Raw genomic sequence first — 7,115 nt, forward strand, 5'->3', positions numbered from 1 at the left:
TGCACTATAAGTCAGCCATTTAGTGTTGTTATTCTAGGGTTTCTTGTGCATTTGTAAACGCTACTGAAATTTTCTTTTATTGTAGTTTATCTGTGATCATCTCTTATTGTTCTATAATTACCATATTCTATTACTCTTTTCGGCCATCATGGGAAGGGGAAGAACAAAAGTGATAAATCTAAGGAAGTAAGAGAGTTAATTCACTACAACAAAAAGGACTTTCGGCGACGCTTAAAAAGACTTTTGCCAACCCTTTAAAAGCGTCGCCAAAAAGATCACCGACCCTTGTTCTTATGTCGCCAAAAGTAGGGTGGGCGTAAGTTTTAGTAACGCTTATTTAATCGTCGGTAATATTCATTTAAGTGTTGCCAAAAGTCTAATTTATTTTTAAATTTCTTTTTAGTTTCTTTTGAGAATTTTATCTAAATTTTTATTTTTAAATTAAATAAATTTTAAAAAGAATATTTAGAAAATCTTTACCTACTAATTATTAACATTTATAATAATAATAAAAATAAAAAAATAAATCCTCTAAACAATAATATCTTATAAAATCATATATATATTACAAGTTTTTAATGATATTCTAATGGTTTAAGAAAACAATTAGACTAAAACGCAAATTTATATACTTAAAAAGACAAAATAATTAAGTAATAAATATATACGCCGATCCAATAGAACTGGTTGGGTAGACGAGATTACACTGGATCTTCTTCACATTTCATCATCGTTGTCTTTATCATCTTTGTTGTCTTCTGAACCCGACAACATAGGCTGATCTATTCCATTTTTAAGTGTCTCATTGTTTGATTTACCTGTAAACCAGAGATATATTCATCTGTTAGGATCTAGGTCGGGGATGGCGGACCGGGGTCTGGCCGGTTAGTACTTTCACTCAACGTTGAACGGTTGGTGTTTAATCCGGTTAGAGATTAACACCGGGTTTCAATACTACACAAACTGTCACAAACCCTTGAACCGAGTTCAAGTGCGGAAGTGGTTTGTTTCAGGTTGAAGCAACACACACAAGATGAATAAAGATAGAATCTGGATAATATCAGTTTGGAAATTAGGAGGTCAGTTTAGGGTTTAGTGAATCGGTTAGTATGAGTCGTTTAGAACGTAGAGCCGGCAGAAAGTAAAGAACGGGACACATGTTTTTTATGGATATTCGGAGATAAAGCTCCTACGTCACCCCTTCTTCTCGAAACCGCGAGAAGGATATTCACTAAGGAATACACAAACACAATACCCGATCGACACTTATTTGTTGCTCGATAAACACTTGTACAATTCTCACAGAAATTGCAATCTCACTTCAAATGCACACTTAAGCTTTTTAATCTTAGAGAGATAAACACAACTTGTAACTTGGGTTGTTAGAACTCTTAATTGTTGTCTCTTGTGACTTGTTTTGTATGAAAAACTACATTTACTCCTCTTCAGTTTCATCTTATATAGGTGAAATGTGCCAACAGTCACATTTCTTCAACGGATACCTTCAAGGTAATCCTTGAATCTAATTGGTTGAGTAGAGGTTCAATGTTGCAGTACTGGCGGTTTAAGCTTCCAAGGCGTAGGTCAAACTGACTAGTTTTGTATTTTACTTAATATAAAAGCTATCGGTTGGACAGTTGCCTGCACCTGGAAGGTTGCGCCTCTAATTTATCCTAGAGTGGAAAGATCTCTTCAGTCAATCTTCTGCAGCCTGCAGAGTATCATCGGACTTGTATGGATATGGCAATGTGTCACAGTCTATTTCTTTGGTATCATCTTCCGCAGATACTCAAAGTATCTGTTTGCACCGATTTGTAAGATATACTTAGTTTGATATTCTTGGCTTCTTTCTCTAAGTAGTCTCTTCATCGGTTTTCCGGTTGGGTGCATTTCGGTTTAGGATGTCTACTGGTTGTTCATAGTTTTAGGTTAACCAGATAGCTTTCCGGTTTTGGATACATCCTCTGCTTCTTCTTCTAACCGGTTAGATTTTTTGATCGATTGGATTCTTGACCGGTCAAATTCTTGACCGTTCCTGGTTCTTGACCATTCCTGCACAGGAAGTTTGTTTTTGTTAAGTTCTTATTTTAACTGGTCTAATTTATCTAACATCATCATTAACCAATATATATATATATATTATAATCAATTATCATCATTATTTGGTATATTCTCATCATCATCTCATGATCATTAATTCAACAATAGGGTCCAATAGATGACCACTAATGTCGGTAAATATTCAGCAAATCTAGGATAGTGTAAAGACTATAAAACATAAAACTAGACAATCAAAATGGAAATGACAAGTACAAAGATTTGAAACGTACATAGGTTCGAATTAAGTTATTTCAAACTTAAAATAAATAAATAAAACTTGGAATAGTAGGGCAAATGGGTCATAAAGTTACAAGTAGCTTCCTTGACGATCCTGATGCGGGATATGGAACCAACAACAACCCAAATCCCTAGTAAGTATCAAGGATATAGATGATTGTGTTTAGCCAATAGTACATATTTGTAACATAGTCATGCTAAATGTTGTTAGGTAAACTCAGAAATAAAGATTGCAGTGAGATATTTTAAATATATATGTTATCTCCAAGAAAGGCAAAGGGGATAACAATCCGCAAAGGGAATAATTAAAGACAGTTCTCAGGTAATGAACATATTAACAAATGCTTGAACACTTGTTGCAGTTGGGAATAAGAAAGATTGACGCAAATTTTGACATAGCCACCCGGTTATTTAAACATTAAAATGCTTCATACGAATACTTTCATAATAATTAATTTATAAATCAAAAGAATTGCAGCTATTCATTATATAGGCTTTTACCTAATGACGCCGAGTGGAACACCATGACATGATATGATGTAACACTTCATAAAAGGATTATATTATCGCCTAAAGAAAGAAACAAATTAATGTAAGAATAACTTATCAATAAAGCGGGGGAAATTTTCAACAGAATAAAAATTACATTTCCTTTAATTACTTCTTCCTGAATATGATGCCATAATCGATAACTAATAGGAGTTTGTATCAAAGAGGGTGATATGTGCAGAAGTTATCTGATGAATATCCTATACAAGAATGAGGAGGAAAGGTTCGACTCGCCTTTATTACCCTGATCTGGTTTTATAGTTTTAGAGCATCTAGCTACAAGTTGTGTACACTCTAGCAACTGAAATACTAGAACACCGTATACATTTTCTACTCTCTTCTGTAACTTCATTGCAACTACAACCTTTCAGAATTATCTTTCTTTATGTTATAAAATATACAAAGAATCTAAGAGATATAAAGGCAAATCATGCCTACAGCTTAAGTATACAAGATAGGAAGGAGCTCAAACATCATCTTAGTATGCATGTTTAAACATTATAATTAAATAGCTGAACGAGGGTAGAAATGCACCTTAAATAAGTTCTCATTGTTAATGCCCCAACAACATCTGACCTAAAAATTTGGCCATGGCTGTTGACAAGTATATTAACACTCAAAACACCTAAAAATAACAAAGACCCATAACAAAATCTCACAAAATTTCATCATAAGTGTGTGCTATCAAAAGAACATGGCTTACTTAATTTTTTATATTGTATGCCCTCGCTATGCCATGATACAACATTTGTCACAGCCATGGATGGCCTCTCAGCAACTTCCATCTTGTAAGCATCAATCTTGATAAATTCACTAAGGGTAACCAAAGTCCATAATCTCATCAAGCAATTCATACTGTAAAGTGCAACAAAAATTGAAGTCCAGTTATAAAAAAAATACAAACTGTGAAACAAAATAAAAGCAATCATCCATTTACCACAACAACAAAGTTATCTCTTAGTGATTCTTCCTCCATCTCTTCAAAATAATGCTTAAAACCCTGTCCAAATAAACCACAAAACCAATGTGAATTCAGAACAAGCAAGAAAGAAAAAGATAAAACGATGATCACTAGTCCTTAGATCAACTACACGATGAAGAAAGAGGGAGTCATCAAATAAACATTATTATGCTGAATAAACAAATAGGTAACTCCATTGTCATATACAACTGAATCTTGTGATTTCGGATCGCCCTATAAACAAATAGTTTGATCATACAATTGAACTATGAGACGATCATCTTCAATATAAATAAATAAAAATAAGAAGACGAATAGTTAAATCAGTTTGATCGAATCACAAAACTATAAAATTGAGTTCGTATAGCTAAACTTGAACAAATGTAGAGATTTTGGATGTGGCTGCTCCCTAATGGTTGGAGAAGGGTGTAACTAAGTTCGTGCGTGCGATAATCTGGCTGATAGTCTGACTGACTGATTAGGGAAATGATTTTTTAGGTTAGAAAGAATTGCTCAGTTTAGAAAAAATGAGTTACGCTTTCTTCTAGACTCCGCTGACCGATTTTTTTTTTAAATAATTAAAAACTGATTTCTAATTTCAAAATATATATAAGTTAAAATTTTATTATTAAATATAATATAATGTTTTATTTATTTATTTTTGGTTTATATTATTTTTTACTTTTAATTTAATTTAATTTTAATTAATTAAAAGATAGATGTTAAAAATTTTTTTAATAATGTTATAAAAAAATTTAAATTATGAATTATATTTTAATGTATATAAAATTTAAGTCAAATTTAATTTAAAAATTTAAAATAATGAAATAAAATATTTACAAAGTTAAAAAAACATAAAAAAACATTAAATTTAGAATAGTTAAATTTTACAGTTTTTAAGAAAATTTGTATATAAAAAAATAAAGGTGGTTTTATAGATATAATGATTGACAAAGTTTTTTTTCTTTTAATTTTTACCCACGCTTAATAAGCGTTCACATATAAGAGTGGCTAAAAGTGTATTTTGTTGTAGTGATTCTTGAAGAAATTAAGAATATTATAGGAAAAGAGGTTGAGAGGATAATTGATGAAGTTATTTAAGAAATGCAAGAGAAAATAAATGTTAAATCAATAGATTCTGCAAAAATTCCTGTAGAATAGAATACAGGAAAATAAGACAACAAAGAGAGAGTATGGAAGGTTGGTTATAATGAAAGAGCCAACATATTTGGTCCTAAAAACTAGATTACCAAACTCCTAATGCATGTTAAGAAAAGAGAAATTATAATCTGTAAAGAGAAAGCTCAGTAAATAACAGTCCAAGTCAATATTTATTATCTCAAGAACTGGAATTTGTTGAAGAAAGTAGAATATGAAGAAATAATTAAATTGTTAGTTGATGCAATGAAGGAATTGATGAAGGCTATCAAATCCATGACCTTCAACATCAGGAGTAATTCAACATGGAAAGTCAACGAGGTATGGAAGAATAAAGTATAAAATAAATCTAAAGACCATGCCTACAAAAGAAAAATATAATTGTGATATATTCAAACAAAGGTAGAGATAGTCAACTCTCCTTTTGATCTAAATTTCCTTCTAAAGTAGAGGATAAATATATTAAAGACTGGGAGTTTGTGTGGTTGGAAACTTTATTGGGAAAAATTGATTATCATTCTCATCTACTAAAGAGGCTCTAATTAAATAGTGGAGAGAAAAGGAGTTTGAAAAAGTTTCTGCAAACATACATGACATCTACTTTCTACACTTCAAAAAGAGCCCAACTATGAAATAAATTCTAGAGAAATGACATATTTACATAGGATCAAATTGCATGAAGCTGAAAAAGTGGTCAAAAGAGATGAATTTAGAGAGTACACTAAAGGCAAAAGCCTAGATTTGGAACATTCTAGCCCACATGTACAATGCTCAAGCAATTAGACATTTTTCAGATAAAATTGGAAAACCATTATATATGGAGTCAATAACTCAATGAGGAGGTCACTTGTCTTTTGTTAGAATTAGAATTGAAGTGCATCCTAAGAGTGTCCTGCCAATGAAAATGATAGTTGTTGACAAGAAAGGAAATCATAATGTCATGGAGAACTCTTATGAAGCGACACCAAAGAGGTGTGTTTTCTATAACATTTTCCTGCACAATAAATATGATAAAGTTAAAGAAGAAGAGCAAAAAAATAAAAAAATCCAGGAGGCATACAAGAAAATGAAGGAAATAAGGAAGACTAAACTCAAAGTTTAAATAGTTATAGAAGAAACTAAAAATAATTTTGGGAAAAAGGAAAGTAATAAAGGAAAAAAAGTAAAGGAAATCAAGGTGGAGAGGAAAAGAATATTTTCTATGATGCGAAGGATTAAGATTGAAATGGAAGATGAACCTCAAGTTATTATTTTGGAAACTCAAGAGTAAGACACCCAGAATTTAAAAGTTGGAACAGAGAATTCTAAAGTCGATAAAGAATATTCCAAACAGATTTGGAGTCTGAAGTTAAAGTATAAGATAAGGAAGATAAGAACACATAAATTCAAGTTGAAGATAACAAAGGTAAAAGCCTTGAAATTCTCAGAAACAATTATTTCTATCAAATCAGAACGGGCTCGTACAAAAAGAAGATTCAAAATGAGAAACAACAATACTCATCATCCTCTTCAATAAAATCTATTTTCATTATCAGAGGAAGGGGAAGAAGAAGTAGAAGAGGAAGGGGAAGAAGATCTCTCAATGAAAACGGATGACATGCGAAAATTCCATGCTAGGATGGTTATGTTTGAATGAAGTCTTTTCTATTTATAATCTTTGTTTTTTTTAGAATGTATAAATGCTACAAATAAGATTTTTAGAGTCTTTTAATTGTCAATGTTAATCATAACTAGAGTTTGTCTAGCTTTTATATCTGACCCTTCTACTTTTGGGATTTTTGTTAGGATCATCGATGGAGACTAAGGGTCTCGCTAGGACGAACGCTTACTCAACACGCCAGATGATGCTAACTTGGTTAGAAGTTATATTCAACACACTTTAAAATATGTCGAATAACCGAGTCTTATTTACTGCTCGTTATCGACTTACAACGCTCACTACTCAAAATGAATGAACTTGTAATACACTTAGCACACTTTTCAAATACTTTTGACACTAAGTGAACAAATATAATCTAAGGATTTTTGGATTCAGTTGTGTCTTACTATCTTGTATGTGTTGTTTTGTATATGTTGTTGTTCTTCAAGTCTTTTAAATAGTGAAATATGA

This window comes from Impatiens glandulifera, chromosome 8, assembly GCF_907164915.1.
Source record: "Impatiens glandulifera chromosome 8, dImpGla2.1, whole genome shotgun sequence".
Classification (NCBI taxonomy): domain Eukaryota; kingdom Viridiplantae; phylum Streptophyta; class Magnoliopsida; order Ericales; family Balsaminaceae; genus Impatiens; species Impatiens glandulifera.